Below are 23,382 nucleotides of genomic sequence, written 5' to 3' on the forward strand. Positions count from 1 at the left end.
GGCACCCCGCCAAGGCACCGCCGGCTTTCCCGACCTGATCCTCTTCTCCCCGTTCCTCGCTCCCTGGCAGCTGCCTCCTGCCTCAGGATCAGCCTTGGCAATGCCCAAATGAATAGGGGCAGATTTGGACCTTTGGAAAAATCCAAGCCAGGGCTTTCCAGGTCAGGAATGGAGCTAAGGTGTCCCAGAGGCTTTCTGAGGATGCTCACTGGCAACCAAACCTGTTCCAGAGCTGATGTTAGGGGTGAACAATCCGTGAAGTTCTGGGGGTCCCTGGTGATGGTGAGGAGATGGAGAAAGGCCAGAGGGTCACCAAGTGGATTAGGAGCCTGGAGCCAGGCTGGGAGAGCTGGGAATGTCCAGCCTGGAGAAAGGAAGGCTCCAGGTAGAGCTCAGAGCCCCTTCCAGTGCCTAAAGGGGCTCCAGAAGAACTGGAGATGGACTTGGAACAAGGGATGGAGGGACAGGACACAGGGAATGGCTTCCCACTGCCAGAGGGCAGGGATGGATGGGATATTGGGAAGGAATTGTTCCCTGGGAGGGTGGGCAGGCCCTGGCACAGGGTGCCCAGAGCAGCTGTGGCTGCCCCTGGATCCCTGGCAGTGCCCAAGGCCAGGCTGGACAGGGCTTGGAGCAACCTGGGATGGTGGAAGGTGTCCCTGCCCATGGCAGGGGGTAGAATGGGATGAACTTTAGGGTCCCTTCCAACCCAAACCATTCTGTGATTCATTCTATAATTCTAAGATTCATTAAGCTCATCGTGCAAAGCACAGGGGAAGAAGAGAAAACCCCATGTCTCAGGCCAGCCATAAATAAATGAAATAACAAGTTTGCAAGCCCTGACTGGAAGGGTGAGGGACTCCCATCTCTGTGAGCACACTAACCTTCTGCTTTCCTATTGTACTTTAAGGACTGGAGTACAAATAAATGGGAAATAATCAACTAATATGGCTAAAGGCACTGCTGCAATGAGGGGTGACTTCAAACATTTCATGTCCCCATCACCTTTTGAAACCCAGGGCTGGCTCAGTTCCTCTCCCATTCCCCTAATTTATCTGTTGGCTTAGGAAATCAGAGAGGATCTGTGAAATGCAAGCAGGACCTGAGCCCAAAAGAGCCTTCCCAAGTCTGATAAGAGGTCCTCACATCAAAATAAGATGGATAATTTTTTAAAAAAAACCCATTCTTGCAAATCAAAGCCTTTCCCTCACCAAGACCAACAAATGTTTTCCCTCTCACACCTGGACCCCCAAAAATCCCCTTCACAGGATCATCCGGCAGAGCTGGAGAACCAGCAGGGTCTGGAATATTTCACCCCTTTTGAAACCCATTTTGCCATAACTCAGTGGCACAATGGCTCTCCCGGGAGCATTTTGGGGAATGGCCCAGAATCACCGAATTTTTAAGCTGGAAAAGAGCTCCAAGATCACAGAGTCCCCGTCAGCAGATCCAGTTTGCCACCAGTCCCCCTCACCCTTTGCTTTGTCTGTGATGCCCCCGGCTCGCTCTAGAATTAGGAAACCTTCTGGATGGAAATGTAAGGAATGTAAATTGATGTCTTCTCTCCGACGTGAATTATCTGACTCCTGCAGCCGTCTCTGCGAGATTATTTGAGCCGAACTTGACTGTTGCAGTAATTAATTTCCAATCAAGCAAATTTGCGTAAATCTTCCCTTTAGAAATCTGCCTTAAATCAGGGGTTTAGGCACCACATTCCAGCTTGGATTCATTAAAAATAGATTGCTATTGAAAGCTGCCAGCACTGTAAATACAGGCACCACGCCACCCTGCAGGATGGCTTGGATACACACTTTCCAAATAATGAAAACCTGCCTTAAAAACCATCCCCACAGCAAATGTCCCCTGGAACTGGGTGTGCTGGGTTCTTATCAGCAGCCCTGACAGCCTTCTCTTGTTGACAGATCTGGCCTTGCAGGGATGGCTTTGAAGCAATCAGGATAAGGGTGACAAAGGCTCCAGGAGAAGGAGAGGTCTTGGCAACTTGAGAAATCTTCTTGGAGATGTTTTGTGTGCAGCCCACAAGTCAGAGAGCAGTTTCTGCTGCTCTCAGAGAGGAGGAATCATGGAATGGTTTGGGTTGGAAGGGATATTAGAAGTTATGGAACCCAACCTCCCTTCCATGGACAGGGACACCTTCCACTGTCCCAGGTTGCTCCAAGCCCTGTCCAGCCTGGCCTTGGACACTTCCAGGGATCCAGGGGCAGCCAACAACTCCTTGTCCTGTCACAACAGGCACTACTAAAAAGCCTGTCTTCATCTTTTTTACAAACCACCTCTAAGGAAGGGAGGAAGGGAAGTCCCTCTCTGTAGGACAGGAACATCACGAAGGCAAATCAAACATATTGTCAGTGATGACAGAGACTGAGAGAGGAGACACAAGCAAGGGTGAAACTACAGCTCTCCATCTCCAAACCTCTGTGAAATCCCTCTCCTCTGCAAATCTGGGATTTGCCAAGGGTATGGAGTCATGGCTGCCCAGTGCTGGGAGGAAAGGGGTGGAAACAGCACTCCTGGGGCTTTTGCTGAGCTTGCAATAGCCTCCACCTCAGTAGGATGCAGGTGGGAGATGTCCTTGAGAAGGGACCATAGAATCACGGAACATCATAGGCTGGAAAAGATCTTTAAGGTCATCTGTGGCAAGCAACAGTCATCAAATCCAATGAATGAGTGGAAATCTTTTCTTTGCTCTCTATTCCTTGCCCTTCATGTCCCAAATGCTCAGCTCTACCTCAATGCCCTTCTTGGGGCATCTCCCCAGAGGAAGGAGTACCACAGACCAGCTCTGGTGAGCTCTCACATCACAGAAAACCGTCCTGGAATGTGGAGAATCCATCCCAGCCATCTCTGGAGACAGAGGCTTGACTCACTGAAAGACCAACCCCACGATGTGCCAAGCAAGGCCAGTGCTGAAACCGTCACAGGACCAGGTTGTGTTAGAGAGAAATTCAGCAAAATGCCCTAAAAAATAAAAATTTGTTCTCGTATCACTGTCCAAGCCATCACTCAAGTTTTAGAGACAAGGTTCAAGTGCTCCAGCCACCACCAAGGTTTGCCTTGCCCACCTGTGGTTGGTGTCCAAGCAGCTCTGAAGCCCTGAAGAAAGGTTGATGTCTCCAATGTGTGGTGGTGCTCTGTCAAAAGGAGATTTTTGTGTGGGAAAAGAGCAGGATGATGTGGAGCTGGGCAGAGGAATATCACATAATCCCAATTTCCAGCTTCCTCCGCCGCCAAAACCACAGGGAGGAATGAAAACTTGACAGCACAAGCCTGCCCAGCGGTTGAAGCACACCATGTATTCCAGGCCTGTGAATGAATGAGAAACCTCCTGGAGGAACTGGTGCCTCACATGCTGTTCTGAGACCTACCACCGGTGTTTTGTCAGGGCAAGGGATTTGTCATCTTTCCTCCACACCAGGATCCAGGAGAGGATACAGCTTGTTTCTGGAGTAGACTTTTTTTTTTTTCTGTTTTTTTCTCTCTATTTTTTGAGGTATTAGTGCACAACTTTTCTATGACTTTTTAAACAAAACACTCACTCGCTTCTGTTTTGTTGGTTTGGGTTTTTTTAAAGAAGGAAAAATGAAATCAAGTATACTTCCACACTTTGCTCACCACTGCCTTCCACATTCCTCAGACCCTCAGGAGACAAAACTCCAACACCCGCTAATCCTTTCTCCTCTTGTGAGCTGCTGATGTCAGCAACGGGGCAAAACCCTGAATATATTCCAAATGGGCTTTGAGGTTGGTACTTCTTCAGTGCCCCAAATTAAAAGCTCTGAGGAGTCTTATTGAGTGTTTGTATTTCCTTTCCCTCAGTGAATGTGTAAAATCCACAAGCCACCACTTTAGGAAGCCCTTTGGCTGATCAGTATCTTGGATAAACACCAAGTACCAAGATGAGTGTCTTGGATAAAGGCTAAGGACATTCCTTTCAGGGCATTTATGGTGCTCCTCTCTCCAGGATAGAGGATCTGAGTGATGCTGGAGTCACCCACAGCACAGAAGGTGACAGGATCAGACTGCAGTCCAGCTCCCCTGTGACTCCACAATAAAAAACCGCTGCTGTGAGAAGTTTAGGAGAACCTCTGAGGGGCAGCTGCAAGGTCACCTCAGCCTGTCCCAACCCCATGTACGTGGTGGGAGGTGGCAGACCCAGTGAGGAATAGCATCTCTGGATTTGGGGTGAGTTCCTCACCCAAAAAAGACAAGGCAGGGAGGTGTCCCCTGACCAAGGAGAAATAGGACAGCAGTGGCAGAGTCCAGTCCTGCTGACTCTTTGTTCAGCAAAGTCTGCTGAGCTCTTCCTCTGCTCCATTGCAAGTGAATCATGGAGCATCTCCCCTGGGAAGAAGCCTGGGCAAGCATGGACTGACAGCTCGCCAGGCAAGGATCAAGTTCTGGGGGTGTGAAGTTGTGTTCTGTCCTGCCACAGAGTGTAATTTATGTTCTCCAGTCACCACAGCTGCTGGGACAGGGGAATGGAGGAGAAATCGGGGAGAAAACATCAGGGAAGGAAAGAGGGTCCTGGATTGGTTTGTTTTTCCAAAGCTCCCCACCACATTCAGCACTTCCCCTGAAGCTGCATTGCTCCTAAGAGCTATTTAAAGCCCTGTGCTGGAGAACTGGGACTTCTCCTCTGCCATGTGCTGCTCTAAAGCCACTGTCACTACTCAATAAATAACAGGGATGTACACTGAAGGCATTCCTGCCATTCAGCACGACCAAACCCACATCCCCATGAAGTGCATTGATAGCACATCTACCATCTAATTGCTGTTTTGAGATCCTTTAAGAAACCTCTGACTATAAGGTTTCTTATTTTTCTGGCCTCTGCCTGCCTGGCTGTGTTAAGAGACCACTGCAAAATTACTTTCATCAGCTACTGTTCAGTTGGTCTCAGGATCTATTTTCCAGACTCCAAAGCAAAATTACAGTCATTCAATATTAAAGTATTTGCAGAGTGGCATTAAGCAAGGGCGCTGCTGTATTACTTACCATGGCAACTCAGGTTGCTAATTTCTCTTCTTCCTGAATGTGGAAGAGCCAAGACACTCAGAAATGCTCTGTCCCTGATGTGACAAAATGCATTTGTGTTGCACAAAGCATTTCCTTCAACAGAGAAGCCTCCCTGCCGCACCAGGAGAGGCAGAGCACGGGAGGGAAAGGTGTTTTCCTGCTGATTGGATGACGCGGGATTGCCTGGAGGAATCAGGATGTAGCATCCATTATCCTCCCTCTAGGAGAGGCAGAAGGATCTGGATATTTTCTGCAGCTCAACATGGGTCCTTTCTCCAGGGAATCTCTCCCTGGATTTTGCTTCAAAATGGGTCATTTTGAGTATTTCACAGGAAGGGGTTTTCATCCTTATGATTTTTCCATGAATGCTCCTCAACTCAGGTATGGCATGAAACAACTCTGAGGCCTAAATATGCTTTCATTTGATTTAACTGTGACATCTTTCAGCTGCATCCAGGGGTTTGCTGCTTTCCACAGCTGCTGTCACCACTTGTGGTGCACAGCAGGACACACAGATATGCTGACAGTCCTGCTGAAGGAGCCTGCAACGTTCCCGTTCTGCTGAGGTGACACGAGGTGAACCAATTTATTCAAGAGCCTCTGAGTCCCAGCCTGGTAGGTAAACTGGTCTGGTAGTGCCTAAATATAATTTACCATTGCTTTGGACCCACAAACTTCCCATTACTCCTTCATCCTAAGCAGTCTTGGTATCGCCCGCATCTTCCCATGGTGAGATTTTCTCCTGCTCATTCTGTCTGTGGTGTAGACACGTCCCAGGCGTCCTTTGAAACACATTTTAAGTGTTTCCCCAAATAAACTCCTCTGGAGGATGAACTGCAGTGCACTGCATCTCATCCCATTCCTGCACAGCCAGATCTCCCTTAGGAACTCACCTGGACAAGGCCCTGGCTCGTGACATGAAGTCAAAGCATGGCCAAGGTGGGCTGAGGAGCCTGGGGAATTTCATGGATTGCTGCTGCTCCCCCAGAGTCAGTTCAGTTTCTCCTCCCAAGGAAGGAGGCCACGACGGGCTGTCCTGTGGGAAATAAACACATTTTGCAGCAATGGCATGATAATGTCTGATTATTAGCAGAGACCTCGCTCACCCTGAATTTCTGCTGTGGTTTGTGTGGTGTTCCTCTTCCCATGGCCACTGGTGTCTGAGGATCGGGCTGACAGGCTATTCTTAGCCTACTTCAACATTCCCCATGGATTTCCAAGGCACAGGGAGATGTGTCCACAGCCCAACGGTTCAAAATGTGCACATCCCTGTGTCCATTTCTCATCCCTCCCTTGCTGGTCCAGCCCAGCACCTCACAGTCCAACCACCACAACCACCTTGCAGCCTCCTGATGAGAAAGAAGACAGGCAGCAGTTGTCAAATCACATCAGCTACATCAAATCCTGGATTTTCCCTTTCAGTCAGGGGCAATCACAGATCTCTGACTGCAAGGTGGTCCCAGTCCTGCATCCTGTCACTTTGACACCTCAACAGCCTCTCTCAAACCCTTCTCCTCTCACCCCTTCCAGATCATGACTCAACTCTTCTCTCTTGTCATTTAATAAGTAAACTTCTTTCTATTCTGCCTTTCACCAATCCTCAAGAGCTCATCCCCTCTCTCTCCCCTGCCATCTCCACCACATTTGTCCCTCTTGGTCACCCCTGGCACATCAGTGACATCTCCCACCACACTCCTGAGCCCTTGGCTGCTCTGCCATCCTCAAGCAGCGCAATCATCTGCTCAGTGGGCCCTGACTCACACCCCATATCCAATTCAGGAAGATTTTCTTCACGGAAAGGGTTGTAGGGCATTGAAATGGAAAGTTCCCATGCCCAGGGAGGTGGTGGAGTCCCCGTCCTTGGAGGCGTCCAAGGAATGCCTGGATGTGGCACTCAGTGCTCTGCTCTGGTGACAAGATGGGGATCAGGCACAGGTGGGACTCGATGACCTTGGAGGGATTTTCCAATCTTAATGGAAGATTCTGGAGATTCCATGATTTCATGAAGATTCTGGGGATTCTGGGATTCCATGATCTCTCTGCTACTGCCATCAATCCCCCCACGTGGCCTTAATCCTGCCAATCCAGCTTCCTTCTTCCCACTCTTCTACCTTCCTCAGCAGACCACTGCACTTCCAAAACCTCTTTATCACAAGTCACACCCCATTCCCACCCTTCTCCACCCACCTTTGCCCCACTCCTCCTCTCCTGCCTCATCCCTACCGTGCACCCACCTCGTGCGTGCCATTCCCAGTCCCAGCTGGAGCCTTCCTGCTGACAAGCCACACAAAGCCCTTTTACATCACTCCCTGTGCTGGTGGCCAGGAGCGACTTTTTTGGGAGACAGGCAACAAAATCCTTCTTTTCTGGGCTCTCCATCCCCGTGGCCTTGAGAGCACGGCCAAGGGAGTGCTGTGAATGGAGCTGCCCTCGCCGGGTTCCAGCAGCACCCCCAGCCCCAGCCCACAATGTGTAATGCAGGATGAATGCCCCGGGCCCTGCAGAATGAAAGGCGCCCTGCCAGCCCGCACACAGCCCGGCCCTGCACAATAAAGACATAATTATGGCTTCAGCAGCTTGGCTTTGCTTTGAGGTTTGCACCAGTGGTGAAATGTTGTTCCGTGCTGACCTCGGGGAAGCAAATGATCTCATGAGTTCAGACTGCCCGGGCCACGCTTACCAGGGAGCTGATGGAAGTGGGAGAGCTCACAGTTCCAGTCCTCATCCATTGGCTGCAGGAAGGCAGCCTCTGATGTGCTGTGAGACCCTCAGGTTGCCCAGAGAAGCTGTGGCTGCCCCTGGATCCCTGGAAATGTTCCAGGCCAGGCTTGGAACCACCTGGGATAGTGGAACGTCTTTAAGGTCCCCTCCAATCCAAACCGTTCCATGATTCTTTGCCTTGACCTCTGGAGCATCCCTCTTATTCCAGGGCTTATTTGCTAAGGTGCACACTTCTGGCTGTAATTTTAATTTTTCCCTAAGCTGAGAAGTCATGGAACTGGACTTCCCCTCTGCACAGGCATAAAACCAGGGGATGGTTGTGGAAACCCAGGGCACTGGAAATATTTCTCCGTCTGCTCTGGGGTGTCCTGACCCCCAGGGGAGCACTGACTTTGACCCTCATTCATGAAGAAAACTTCCAAAGCCTCAAGGTAAACTAGAAACCACAAAAATGTGAAATAGATTGTAGAGATCATAGAGAGTAGTGTAGTATGTCACATGGGTGAGAAATTTAAGTTTTAGGATTTTTAGTATGTTATAGATGGGTTCAAGATGGAGGATACAGGGTGTTGTCTCAAGTTCATTTTACTTCCTTCTTCTTCTTCTTCTTCTTGGGTTTAGGTGGTATCTTGTATTTGGGTAGAAAAATCTGCATTGCGGGTCTTTAGGGGTCAGTTATTGGGTTAGAAAGGGAAATAATTCAGGTGTCACTTCTTAACTGGGTAGCTTAGTTTTTGGTTAGACTTAAAAGGCCTTGTGACACGAGGTTGTTAGCCATTTTTGTGCTGTTTTTCCTGCACGCAGAGTCTGGTGCAGATGGTGTGCTGAAGTTTTGATAAGATAACAATAAACAGAAGCTGAAGACTGAAAAAGTCCATCTTTCGTTCCTGACACAGAACTGCTCCAGGAGGATCTCTGCCACCAGGGGAGCCCTCAGGGAGTGGCCCAACTTGGGGCCCACAAACTCACAGATGGCTGCAGTTCCCCAGCAGATCTGATATTGCATAGTATCACCTGGACCCCGTGTGCATTCCCATAACATCCCATAAGTCCCCTGAGCACCTCAGCACCGTGTTCCATCAGAGGATGTCTCCACTAAGGAACAGGTCCCTGCTCAGCACCCAGTTCTTGTCTCCAGGTGCTCCCCCACCCCTCAGATCAGCAGCCTGTTCACCACCTCACAGCTATGGTGTTAAACAGCCACCTTCCAAACCTCACCCAGAATTTATTCCTCCACAGTTCACGCCACAAGCGTTGGTGCAGACAGTCTGTTATCTTCCATAACTCTCCACCTTCCTTGTTATTCACACCAAACTTGCCCTCTCAGTTCAACCAGGCTCTATAAAAACAGCACACGAGACAGGGCCAAGCGTTGAGTAGCAAATTAAACAGGGCGAAGGCCTCCCCTCTGGCCCTGGAGATACATGGAGCAGATCACACTCTGCCCCTTACTGCAAAATAGCACATTTTTCTCCATATTCCCCTCAGGTGGCAGCCCCTGACTCTTGCTGGCCCCTGCAAAGTTTCCAGACTTTGTTAGGGAGAGCAGGATGTGGCACAGAGCAGGCCAAAATGTACTGAGGAGATGAAACCATTGAGATGGTCATCTGACATTTTTATACCCATTTTCCATCCTGGTTTTTATGGCGTTATAAAATGGCCAGCAACTCTTGATTTGGCTTGGGTGGAGGGTTTTTTGTTTTTGTTTTTCTTTTTGTTTGGTTGGTTTTTGGGTTTTTTTTTTTTGTTCATTTTTTGTGTTTTTCTTTGTTTGTTGGTTTGTTTGTTTGTTGGGGTTTGTTTATTTGTGGTGGTGTTCATTTGTTGGTTTGTTTGTTTGTTTGTTTATAGTGCGAAGTGAGGGGTTTGGGGTTTTTTTGCAGAATAGGTGTCCTCTAATATTATCCTGTTACTTCCTCTCTGTCCCTCTTCTTTCAATTTCAGTTCTTCTCCCTTGACCATGGAGAGGAGGAAGAAAACAGAGGAAGCGAAAGATGTCGGGATGAAATTCCTCCAGGACCTTGCCAATCACCTGGCTTGGCCAGGTCAGCCACCTTTATCACTTACTTGGTGGCCATTACATGTGATGAATTCCAGCTCTCTGCAGATAATTCAGTGAGTCTTAATCTTCTTCTCCTTGTTTGATTGTGAAAGTATTTCATGGAGACAAGGGTTTGAGTCCAGCTTCCTCTGCTGTGGAAGGATCCTGAAAAGCAGGATGGTGAATGTGCTGCATGACAACAGTCAGAGTTTACTAATCCAGTCCAGGCAACCCCAGTCTGCTTCTAGGCTCTACATTGATTTCCAAATCTGCCCTAAAAGGCATGTTTTGTTGTAAAGCTTTTTTTTTTTTTTTTCCCTTTATATGACATTCAGGGGTTTTAAGAGACTACAATTAAACCCAGCTTTTACCAACAACAAACTATTTCCAACAGCACGTTCAGATACTCCAGTGAACATTCCTGAGCTCCAGTCCTCCTCTCTGGCTGCTTAAATTGACTCTGAAAACAATGCATTTGTCATGGTAAACCATTCACAAGCTCTTCCCTTTCCATGGATTTTGGTACCCAAAGAACCCCCCCTACAATAACAGCATCAAACCCCCAAACACAAAGTGGGCTGAACACAAAATTTTAATCCCATCAGCCCAATGAGCACACTTCCTAACAAGAAAGCACTTTTTCTTTTCCACAAACTCCACATCCAAACTCCCCAGGTTGGTGAGGAGGAAACCATGGTAACTGGACAGTTTAATTGGATGTGTGTTGGCTGGAGAGAATGGGAAAGATTGCAAAATTGGTGCTGGGGAGTCTGCATAAACATGGCGTGGTTTGGAGAGCCCACGGATTCTGCTGAAGGGGAATGTGATGCAGCACATCTGGCACGGGGGTGTCTCCTTTATGTAACACAGAACCAGAGGGGGTCAGGGGCTCTGTGGGGCTCCTGAGAAACACAAGTCAGCCACTGCTCCCTGCTCCATCAGCGACCTGGACGTGGGACCGGAGTGAGAAACAAAATTTAGTGATTTCTCCCAGGTATTCTCAGTCCTGCCTGCGGCCCAGCAAGGAGGAGCAGAGCACAGGGCAGCCCCAGCCCCCCAAACACAGCCCCATGGGGTCCCAGTGTGGCCAACAGGCAGCAATCCTTCCATGATGTGTGTTTTTTTGCTCAAACATGAAAAAATGCAGAATAAATCTGTTTAAAAGTGCTGTCTGCTCTGAAAAAGGGAGATCTTTAACCTGTCCTGTGAAGTAGCACTGGCATGCATGAAAGCAGATCCTGAGATGGTTTAGGACACATGTGGAAATCCCTTTGAGTAAATTCAGTGAATGAGGTTTCCTCTGAGCATTGAGGGGGTTACTGGAGATAGGGGACTGATCTTTCCTCTCTAGATTTAAGGACTTAAGGCAGCAGAGTGGCAAACATGACCAGTTCTTTTGAATTTTTTTGTCCATTTGACCACCAGACAACCGGGGATAGTGGAAGGTGTCCCTGTCCATGGCAGGAGGTTGGAATGAGATGATCTTTAAGGTTTCTTCCAACCAAAACTATCCTGTGATTCTGTGACCTCTAATTTCCCACCTCTACAGGATGAACTGACAAGCTTTGGGCTGACTTAGCGCTCTGCCCTTCCTTCTTCTAAATTTCTTCTTTTTCCTTTCTTTCCTTCTGCTCAAAATACAAGTTCAGCCACTCTTTCTCAAATATTCCTACTGGGCAATTTCTTATTGCCCACTTGGCTGAAATTCAGCATTTACCCATCACTCAAATGCTTCTGCTGCAATTTTTCAGTTTTTTGGATGCTGTGTCACTTCTTCCCATGGCTGGCAACAAACCCACAAAGAGGGATGAGAGTGCTTGCACAGGACAAGAGGAGATGGCCTCAAGCTGTGCCAGAGGATGCTCAGGTTGGACAGCAGGAGGAATTTCTTCATGGAAAGGGTGGTCAGGCATTGGAGCTGCCCAAGGAGGTGGTGGCGTCCCCATCGCTGGAGGTGTCCAAGGAGTGACTGCACGTGGCACTCAGTGCTCTGGGCTGGCTGATGAGGTTGGTAAGGGCAAGTTGGTCGGTCAAAGGATGGATTTGATGAGCTTGGAGGTCTTTTCCAACCTCAGTCACTCGATGATTCTGTAGAATCGTTTTGGTCGGAAAAGGCCTCCAAGCTCATCAAGCCCAGCTGTCAACCCAGCCTTCAAAAAAAGTCGGGAAGAAAAGGGACCTGGCCATGCCAGGAAGATGAACCACAGCACACTCCTGACCCTGACACGAGAATCGAGCCCACCCTTGTTCCAGGATATCCCAGAAGTGCTCAGCCGCCCTTTATCCCTCCCGTGCCTCTCCCGCAGCGCTCGGGCAGCCGGCGGGAAGGAGCCGGCGTGCTCGGAGCCAAGCCCTGCGTGTTTGGGGAGTGAGCAAACCCCGCTAAGTGGGATCTGGCTGTGCTGTTTGTATTGCTAAAGAGCAGCACATGGGGCATGGATCCGCTCGGCTCCGCCGGTGGGTGAGGAAAGGCTGGAACCCAGCTGCATTTCGAAACACGAGACGTAAACAATGATTTGCCAGCGAGAGTAAAAGTAAGAGGCTCTCAGCAGAGGCGGTAAACAGCCTTGCACATTGTATCTGGAACCAGAGGGCCATTAGCCCTGTTATTGATACCCCAATCATCAGAACCAGGGGGGAGTCACTGGCAAATTGCTCTGCTCCATGGCTGTCCCTGCACATCCTCGTCTGGTAAAGGCCGCTCTTCCCTTCCGTGCCATCGGCAGAAATTGCCTTTTTCTGCTCTCTCTGGTGCCTGGGTTGGCCTCCCCAGAGCAGTTAAAAACTCATTGTGAGCTCTTATTAGATGCAGAGTGAGTCTGAACCGAGAGAAAGCACCTGATATCCATCAGGGAGATTTGTCCCATGTCGGAGTGGGATGAGCCCCTCCATAGTAGATTTGGAGACAAATGCACGCCTTGCAAGCACTTCCAGGGGTCTCCTAACTGAAATCCAGCACTGCAGCCTTATTTATCCTTGCCCTTGGCTGTACAGGACAGATGGGCTTCCCAAGGCTCCTCAGTCTGTCCAGGAGGGTGCCAGGGCAGGAGGAGATCCCACAACCAGGATTCACCTCTATGTGCCACAGCTAAGGATGAACTACAGGGAATTGCTGACCAGCTCTGAGTCGTGTTAACCCTCATTTTGTTGGCTTATTCCATCTTTAATCCATCCCAGATCTCCCCACCCAAGTGTGGAAACATCCTTCCTGCCTCTCACCTCTCCTTCCCTGCTGGTCTTTCCGCTTCATTCCCTGATTTCCTCTTGGCCCTGTGCTTCAGGAGGTGCTGACAGCCGTGGAATGGGAGCAGAGAGGTGAAGGCTGCTGACAGGGAGATGTTCAGCTGATGGGAGGCCACCAGCATGGTGCACCTCAAGGGATGCTGCTGTCCACATCCTGCTCCTTCTGCAGGTTCTCCATCAGAGCTGGTGCATTTCCAGACCTGGCAGGGAGCACAGGGAAGTGGAGGGATGCAGATGCAGGCAAAGGAGCAAATTTTAATTAAAGCCAAAGAGTGCAGAAAGGCACAGATCAGCAAATCCCAGAGCTCTGAGCAGTGGGGAAAGCTCACACAGATTTACTTGGGACCATGTGCAGCCCTTTTACAAAATAGTTTGCTTTTAATCCTTTACAGTGGGGTTTCAATTAAAGAAGAAAGAAAAGTAAACAACAAACCAGAAATGGCTGAGGATTATTATCGAAGAAGAGGGAGACCTGCACAAATGTTTCCCTTCACCACGAGATGAGATGTTTTGTTTTCACTGGCTTTGAGGGCAAAACAGATTAAAGAGGAGCCACCTATTTCCCATGAGAATAAGGCCCACACTCGCCCCTTGCTGAAATCCCAGGGGTTTGGTTGTCTCAGTCGCCTTGGGGCTCCTTTGAAGCCCTGTTTAGCAACACAACGTGAATGTTGCATCAACCGTGAAAGTATAGACCCTGCATTTCCTTGGCATTTGCAATTCCCAGTTAACACAACACAACTCACAGCTCCAGGGAGATCTGGGCTGGATCTGCACAGGGTGAAAAAAATGGCTTTGGAGGCCATTTCTGTGATGAATCAGGAGGAACTTCTTTTTAAAAACAAATGATGATGTATCCAAAAATTTTCTTTTCAGACTCCATTTCTTGAAGCGAGGTTGAGTTGGAAGGGACCTTAAAGATCATCCAGTTCCACCCCCTGCCATGGGCAGGGACACCTTCCTCTAGCCCAAATCACTCCAAGCCCTGTCCAACCTGGCCTTGGACACTTCCAGGGATCCAGGGACAGCCACAGCTTCTCTGGGCACCCTGTGCCAGCGCCTGCCCACCCTCACAGGGAACAATTCCTGCCCAAAATCTCACCTAAATCTCTTCTCTTTTATTTACATCTTAGTGCTACAAAGCCAAATGTTGCTCCTGTCTTTCTAGACCAACTCCAGACTTACACTAAGACCCCCCTAAATGATAAATTTTCCCATGAGGCACCCAAGAAAGAGGAGAAAATATAAAATATGCATGTGTCTTGAGGTCACCTTCCTGCCTGAGCTGCTCCACAGCACACACAAAGAGCCCTGAGAGCTTTTTTGGTCACAGCATCAAACTGGGAACCAGGACTCAACAGGCCAGTCCCCAAATCCTTCCAGCCCCTGCTCCCCAGGCAGCATTCCCCACCATCCCAACATGGCTTACCTGATGTTCTCCTGGATTGATGGTGTGGAAATAAACACATTTAGGCCATGAGTTTGTGTTTCAGGGGCTTTTCTGAGATCCCTGAAGCCAATCTTCTGCACAACATCATGGGATGCTCTGTAGAGCAACAAAACTGAAGAAATTTGTCCAATTCTCATTGTAAAACCTTCTCAGGAAGCTTCTCAGGCTGCCACTGGAACTTCTCATGAATAGTTGGAGCACTCTACGGGTGTTATGGAAGTCATGGAGTGGTTTGGGTTGGAATGAGCTTAAAGAGGAGCCCACAACCTCTCTGAGCAATTGAATGCTGCCAAAATCCAAAATGTCTCATGATTATTACATGGATTTTTTTTTTCTGGTTCTTTCCTTCTAGACTAGAAGCAAAGAAAGGAGAACAAGACAGAGTGGAAAAAATTGGAGAATTAAAGTTTGTTAAAAACCCACAAATGATTATTTGCTTATTTTCATACCTGAGCTCAGATGATTCTCTGCACATCCAGAGAATGTGCTCACATTTCCTTCCCCTGCCACGTGTTTTCTCTACACTCATCCCTCAGCAGATGCACCCCTGCTCAGAAAAGGGTTTTCAGTCCCCAAAACATGCAGCAGAAAGGGATTTTCCCCAAAGCCACCTCTGCCCTGCATCCCCTGCTGACAGCAGCCTTGCACTGCCAAACCCTGGGATTTTTAATCATTTGTTCAGTGGAAAAAAAAATTATAAAAAGTGTGATTTTCTTTCAAGTGTTCAGCCTGAATAATTTAAATATGAGGGTTTGCACAACATGGAGGCCATGGGGGCCCCCTGCCCTGGATTTTGTTATTTTAATTTAGAGAGATCCATTGCTTGGGGGTGTCTGGGAGTAGCAGGAGTGCTCAGCTTTGGAGGGGGGCACAGAGCCCAGGGGCCCCAGGCTCTGCATCAGAGATGTCACAGAACTCTCTGTCCTCCACCCCCAGAGTTCAGCAGGTGCCCAGGAGGGTGAGAACACCCTGCAGAGAGTGGCACAAATTCATCAGTGGCCTGTTAATGAACTGTCAGCCAGCCAAATTCATTCCCTTATCTCTCAGCACACAAATGAGGCTGGCGAGAGAATTCTGCCTGGGAGTGGGCTTCATTAATGCCCTGTTCTGCAAGGAAAGTATCCAGGGAAATAGAAAATATAAATTCATGGTCATGTCTCCATTGTTTCCACCTGGGGTGACAAAATAAACCTCAGCCTGTGCCTGAAAGATTTTATAGTACAAAAAAAAAAAAAAAAAAAAACCAACAGAGATGGAGCTAAGTTCTTCTGTCCTGGGGACTGCCAGCAACAGGTCCATGCGAAGAAAATGCCAATTAAAGAAAATTCAATGCTCTGAAAAATTCAGCAAGTCTTTCCTGCTTCTCATCTCATCTATAACAAGCAGTTTCTGACCCTATCAACAGGTTGATTCCCCAGTGAATATTTTACGTGCACCTGACACATGCCTAGTTTATATTTTCTTCTCCTTCTTGGGTGCCTCATGGGAAAATTTATCATTTAGGGGGGTCTTAGTGTAAGTCTGGAGTTGGTCTAGAAAGACAGGAGCAACATTTGGCTTTGTAGTACTAAGATGTAAATAAAAGAGAAGAGATTTAGGTGAGATTTTGGGCAGGAATTGTTCCCTGTGAGGGTGGGCAGGCGCTGGCACAGGGTGCCCAGAGAAGCTGTGGCTGTCCCTGTGAATCCCTGGAAGTGTCCAAGGCCAGGTTGGACAGGGCTTGGAGTGATTTGGGCTAGAGGAAGGTGTCCCTGCCCATGGCAGGGGGTGGAACTGGATGATCTTTAAGGTGCCTTGTTACCCTAATTTTTAAAAGTGTTTTCTTTTACAGTTCTTTTGAGAGTTTTAAAGTTCTCATAAAATTCTTCAGCCTTCTGATAATGTTCACACATTTGAGAGTCAGAGTTCCCACACAATTCCATGTATAAATAGAACAGTTTACATATTTCTCTGTAAGTGGAGAGAAATGATGGATTGATCTTTGGACCAGTGTGGTTGGAGAAGCAGTAATTCCAACCTCCAATCCACGGTCACCTTTGGAATTCTGTAAATACCAGATGTTCGAATAAAACTGGGTCTTTTTCTCTTTTGAACTTACCAAGGTCCTGTGTACTCATTTTGTGTCCAATAGCAACAGCCCCTTCCCACCCAAACCATTCCATGATTCTATCATGCTATTTAGAATTCCTTCCCAGTATCCCATCCATCCCTGCCCTCTGGCAGTGGGAGCCTTTCCCTGTGTCCTGTCCCTCCATGCCTTGTCCCCAGTCTCTCTCCACTCTCCTGGAGCCCCTTCAGGCCCTGCAAGGGGCTCTGAGCTCTGCCTGGATTTTTCCCTTCTCCTGGTGAACATTCCCAGCTCTCCCAGCCTGGCTCCAGAGCAGAGAGGCTCCTGTGGGGTTCAGCCCTGTGGGTTCATCCCCACCTCATTCCTGGGCTGCCCGTCTCCCACTTCAAGTCCTGCCAACACCCAGTTTCTTTCCCCACTATTGAGCCACATTTAAAATATTCCCGTGCCAAGGGACCATCGGAGCTCAGCTTGGAGCATTCCTTCCAGCAGCTGCGGCTTTTTTTGTTTACACTGCATGGAATAGACAAACCTGTGGCATCACATCCATAAAATCATCGAGGGACAGACCTGGGCCTGCTCCTCCTCCTGAGCCCCAGGGGTTCAGACATCAAAAATCCAGGTGGGATGAACCCCAGTTGTCGTGGTAGGAAATCAGCTGCAGCTCAGGACAATTGATCCTGACAGCAGGAGCTGTCTCCGTGCCTTTTCTCCCGTGCCTCCATCCCTGGTTTGCTGTCACAAACCAAAGCTTTCCTAGAAAAGTGAATTTTGAGAGGTCTCCTGTCTGACAGCCTCGCTGATCTATTTGCTGGCATCATGCCTGGCACCTTATTTATCCCAAAAAAACAGGATTTGTTTGGAATCTGTGAAGATGAGAGAGCACCAGGGGGTGGACAACACCAGGTTTTAATGGGAGAGGAAGCAATGGATGGGAAGTAAGTTCCTGATAGAGTTGAAATGTGAGACTTTGGGCACCTTTCCTAAAAATATATGTATTTTCACTAATAGGACTGAAGAAAGAGCAGGAAGCTGATGATTGCTGTGGGTAGAGAGATAAAAGACTCTGCAGAGGGAAGAATTGGGAATTATCATAAAAGACAAAAAGCCTGAGAGCTAAAAAGGGTGAGATTTAATAAGTTATGAGAGCGTGTACTGAGGGGATCAAACAAAAACTTGGATTAAAAAGGGGAAAATACAATTTGGGAATGGTAGAATGGGAGAAAATACAGGGATGGGGGATATTATCTTTGAGAAACTGAGGCAAAAATTGTCATCCTGGCACATGGGATGCTCCAGGGCTGGTCAGAAAGCTTTGATGACACCGTGAGACCAGAACTGGAGCATCCTGGGTGGTTCTGATGAGATTTATTTTGCTGAGAGGCTGAACTCAAATGCTTGGAGGAAAGAGATGCTGGAGTGGTGCAAGGGTGAGCAGGAACAGAAAAATCGAAGTTTTCAGCCAAACTGGGGGACCTGGGGGAGCTGAAACAAGTCCTGCCTCTCTTCCAGGGTGTTTGACATCCAGGTATGTGCTGCTGGGAGAGAAGTTCACCGGCTGGGAAAGGCTGTGAGGCATCAAGGGGTCATCCCAAACCTCCAAAACTTAGAAAGACCTTTTTTTCCCACCAAAACCATACAGAGAAGCAGCTCTGTGCCAGCTGGGGTGAGGGCTTGTTCACCAGGGAGCAGGAGGGAGCACAGACACAGCGGGATGGGAATCTGCTCACGGGGAGAATATAGACAGGGATTTAATTAGCAGGGATTTAATTAGGAGCTTGCATTGCGAGCAGTGAGGATCCTCAGCTGCCCTCCAAAGTGGCCGTGGCACAGCCTGAGGTGCTTTTAGGAACAGAGCTGGGAAGGGGCTGGAGCACCAGGAGCAGCTGAGGGAGCTGGAAAGGGGCTGAGCCTGGAGAAAAGGGGGATCAGGGGAAAACTTCTGGCTCAGAAGGGTCAGCAATAATCAGAGCATCGAGAAGTGAGCTTTGGCAGGAGAGGAGCTGCCAGAGCATCCCAACTCAGACAGAAGCTGGAGATCCCTCTGTTTTTACTCCTTCTGCCAGGAAAGACAGATGTGCAAAAGGGGAACTCTGGGGTGGCGGAGGGGGGGGAACCTGACAAGAACTGCTCCAAGCTCAAATATTCCATTTGGGAAGCAGTTCCCACAGGCAGAAGCAGAGCAGAGGACTCCACAGGAAAGGCCACGAGATAGCTCCCTAGGAGTGGCAGGGAGGAGAGATTACAGATATTTCCTCTGTTTGTTACTCAGACAATGTGAGGAGACTCGGTTTCACTGGGAGCAGCAGCACCGCTGCCCTCTCTTTATGTGCAGTGTGCTCCCTGCTGTCCTCGTGTCCCTGGCTGTGCCATGGCGCAGCAGGGAGCAGAGGTGAGGATGGAGATGGACCACAGGGGCTTCAGGGTGGCTTGTGACCGCACAAACTCCAGTCCCTGCTCTCTGGGACGGGGACAGCACCCAGGGAACGGCTGGAGCTGGGTCAGGGCAGGTTTGTCTTGGACAGCAGGGAAAGCTTCTTCCCCCAGAGGGTGCTGGGCACTGCCCAGGCTCCCCAGGGAATGGGCACGGCCCCAAATCTGCCAGATCTCCAGGAGAGTTTGGATGCTCCCAGGGATGGGGTGGGATTTTGGGGTGTCTGTACAGGGATAGGTGCTGGATTTGATGATCCCTGTGGGTCCCATCCCGCTCAGGATAATCTGTGATCCCATTAAACCTGTCTGTGTCAGACCTGGGGAACTCTGAAAACACCACCTGAGGGAGGAAAACTCTTCCGCTCCCACAGAGAGAGCTCTCCAGCTGCCTTCCCAGCTTCTCCCACGACTTCCAGCCAAGTCAAACGCCTCTGTGCAGATTCTTCCTGCCTTTTTTTTTCACCCCATCTGTGGTGCCAACCCCTCTCTGACCCTTGCTGCCCTGCACAGGCAGCTACAAATGGTCGCAGGCTGGAGTAGAGCAGGAATCCCTCTAAAAATTCTGTCAGAAAGCCTCCAGGAAAAAAGAAAATAGTAGAAAGGGGGTCAGGCTGTGGGAGAGCTTCTGACCCCTACCAAAAGTCCACAGCCACTCTCCCAACCCAACCCACGGCCACATCTGGTGGCTGGAGCACCAAAGGTCAAAAGCAGAGCTGAAGTTCAAGCCCAGCTTAGCAAAACATCCCTGGAGGGGCTTAAAAGCCATGTGGATGTGGCACCTGGGGACACGGGTCAGTGGTGGCCTTGGCAGTGCTGGGGGAGTGTTTGGAGTGGGTGAGCTCAGTGGGTTTTTCCAGCATAAACAAATCTATAATTCCATATTTCCCAGGAATTTTCCACAGCTGTGTCATTACAGGGGTGAGGTCCTGGTTCTCACCTCAGGTGCTGCCTGCAAGGCTTGGAGATGCAGTCCTGTGCCAAATTCAGGAGTGCCTTGGAGCCTCCACTCCTTTTCTTTTCCATGGGGAGTAATGCTGCTTCATACATTCACAGAATTCTGGAATGGCTTGGGTGGGAAGGGACAGTAAAGCTCATCTCATTCCACCCCCTGCCATGGGCAGGGACACCTTCCACTAGCCCAGGTGGCTCCAAGCCCTGTCCAACCTGGCCTTGGGCACTTCCATGGATTCATAGGGGCAGCCACAGCTCCTCCGGGCAGCCTGTGCCTCACCACCCTCACAGTCAGGAATTTATTCCTCTTTCTTCCACTTTCCTACATTACTTAATTCTTGTTTTCATCCCTGACTGTGATTATATGAGCTTAAGCTGAGATTTTTTTCAAAGTAGAGAGTGTCCTTTGAATATTTTCAAAGCTCCTGTTCCATAGGAGGAGCTGCAGCTCCTGTGAGCCAGTGATTAAACATGGAATAATTACAGAATCATGGAATAGTTTGGCTTAGAAGGGACCTTAGAGACCAACCTGTAGCTCCAAGCCCCTGAAGAACTCCTGCGTCATTTCTTTGGCTGTAAAATGGGCAGAAAATGGATTGTCTGATCTCCTGGGGGTGTGTATGAACCTCACAGGACAGGTTCCATGGGTGCTGCAGGTTTATCACAACTGCAGTTTCTCAGAAAAAAATTAAGTTTTGGCAAGACTGAAAATTTCTCTTGGAAATCAATCAATTTTACAGGAAAAAAAAATAAAAAGAGAGAGAAAAAAAAATTGCACCTAACAATCTGCCTGGGACAAGATCTGTGTGCCAACTTCACCTAGGTTTTCTCCTGCCTGCCTCCCACTCCAGCTCCTCATTTTTCTGCTTTTCTTTTTGCCTGCTATCAATTTTCCACAATATTGCAAGCAGCTCCTGCTCTAATGAAACATCTTATCTGCTTGTTTGAGGTGTGTCTCGGCGCTGGGAGTTGTTTGACGTTTTGAATTAGATGGTTAAAGAAGCTGTTTCACTCGATGTTAATTAGAGTAGCAGCTGGTTGTGGTGGGTTTTTTTAACACTGCACTAAGAGTAAATTAAAAATAAATGGTCTGGACTCCCTTAGAGCAGCTCAAGGTGAAGGTTTTGAAAAAGCTGAGAAAAGGAGTTCTGGTGTTTTATTTCAGTATTCCTGTTTTCTTAAGATTTGGTAATTCTGAATCACTGTTTTCCAGAGAATTGAACTTTACAGTAAAAAAAGGAATGTCTGAGTTTTGCCTGGTGGTAACTGTGATGCACAGGCACTGCTATTAATTTTCTTATCCTCCAGGGATCCTACAGATTACAATGGGGTTTAATGGGTCTGTGGAGACCCATGAAGAATAAGAGTTATGATTACAGAGCTGCTGGTTACTCCAGCAAGGATAATCAATCCAATAAAATAGTCCTGAGCTGAGAACATTGCATCCACAGCTGATGCCAGCCGGGATCAGACCTTTCCTTTGAAGCATCCAGGACTCACCCAGCCCTTCTAAAGAGGCCAAAACCCTTGGAAAACAGCATCCATGGGTGCCTACACAAATCCTGCATGATACAATATTAGATATTAGGAAGAAATCCTTCTTTGGACAAGGGCCTGGAGTGACAGGACAAGGGAATGGCTTCCTACTGCCAGAGGGCAGGGATGGATTGGATTTTGTGAAGGAATTATTCCCTGTGAGGCTGGGGAGGCCCTGGAATGGATTTCCCAGAGAAGCCGTGGCTGCCCCTGGATCCCTGGAAGTGCCCGAGGCCAGGTTAGACAGGGCTTGGAGCCACCTGGGACAGTGGAAGGTGTTCCTGCCCATGGCAGCTTTGAGGTCCCTTCCCACCCAAACCATTCCATGATCCCATGGTGATTCCATGCTTGCAGTCCATGCACAGCCAATGCCTGCTGTGCTGGTGGCCAGGCTCCTGTGGAAGAGAATCCTTCCTCCTGGCCCTGGCAGAAGGCCTGGCAACTTCTCTCAGAGCTTTCTTCTGCCTGGCTTCCTCTTCTCCTGGTTGTGCCAGGGATGAAAGCCACCCATTTTCCTTACAAAGTCACCTCTGAGCCCAATCATGCTTTAAAATCCAGGCTTGCTGGTTTTCAAGCCCGTTCTTGCCTTACAGTCCTGTTTACTTCTTCCCTCCCTTCCAATCTGCAAGGACAGATCATTTGCTCTTCCCACACGCTCCGTCCTCGCGAAGCAGGGATGTGTAAAAATAAACAGCAGCACATTTCTGTGCAGGCAGCCTGTCCTGGCTGCTCTGAGCCAGGGAGGGTGAAAAGGAGACAGGAACCAGCCTAAAACCAGCAGACACCACACGACGACATGGCCAGTGCAGGCTGGGAGGTACCTTTGTCATCACACTCCTGGTGGCCTCTTCTGCTGGTGGTGGTCACATCTTGGTTCCAGCTCAGGGAGCCTGATGTGGGACCCACATGGGTCCCGTGGACTCTCTGCCTTTGGCAAACAGCCCTCAAGGAGCTGAAGGTTTGGTCAACAATTTTTCCACCCCAAAAATTGCACTTGGAAATTTTCCCAGCGCTAAGAGCCTCGCTGGATATCCAGCACATCTCATTTCTTCTGGGATACAGCATATAAAGGCATTAATGGCTTTAAATTAAATTAGATATTAGCTGTTTAGATTAGAAATTAGGAAGGAATTCCTCCCTGTGAGGGTGGGGAGGCCCTGGCAGAGGTTTCCCAGAGAAGCTGTGGCTGCCACATTCCTGAAAATGTCCAAGGCCAGGTTGGACAGGGTTTAGAGCAACCTGGGATAATGGAAAGTGTCCCTGCCCTCAAGATGATCTTAAGAGTCCCTTCCATACGTCATGCCACAGGGTAGAAAATCATGGAAAAGCCTCAGGAATCCCATTTTCTCTAATTCTTGGCTGTCCTTCTCACTACTCCAACATCCTCTAAACAAAAAGGTCACTTCCATTGTTCCTTCACTTTGTTCTGACAGCTCCAGCACGGTGACGCCGGGTCAGCTCAGTGATGTCAATTAAATACTTGTCCGGGCTTCAAAGCCTGCAGTGTCACACTGGAGCCAGGAGCAGGGGACAGCTCTTTGCAGTGTCATTAGGAGCTCGTCAAACACATCCTCCTCATCGTGTGGCGCCAGCACTGAGGTCAGAAAGCAGAATGTGCCCAGTCTCTGCGGGACACTTCGTGCTTTTGATCAAAAAAAAAAAAAAAAAAGAAGAAGTTGATTCATTTCTGGTTCAAGAATTCACCTGAAAGAAATGACAAAGCGAAGCAAAGACAAACAAAGGAAACAATGACTGAAGGGAAGCGTCACAAGCACAGTGTCCCTCATCGCTCGGCAAAAAATAACTGTTCATTAAGAGAAAGCTCCTGAGAAAGGTCATCAAAGACAGTGATGCATAAGACGTGGCAACCTGGTGACAGAGGTGTCTGAGGTGTTATTTCCT

This window comes from Anomalospiza imberbis, chromosome 4 (genome assembly GCF_031753505.1).
Source record: "Anomalospiza imberbis isolate Cuckoo-Finch-1a 21T00152 chromosome 4, ASM3175350v1, whole genome shotgun sequence".
NCBI lineage: Eukaryota > Metazoa > Chordata > Aves > Passeriformes > Viduidae > Anomalospiza > Anomalospiza imberbis.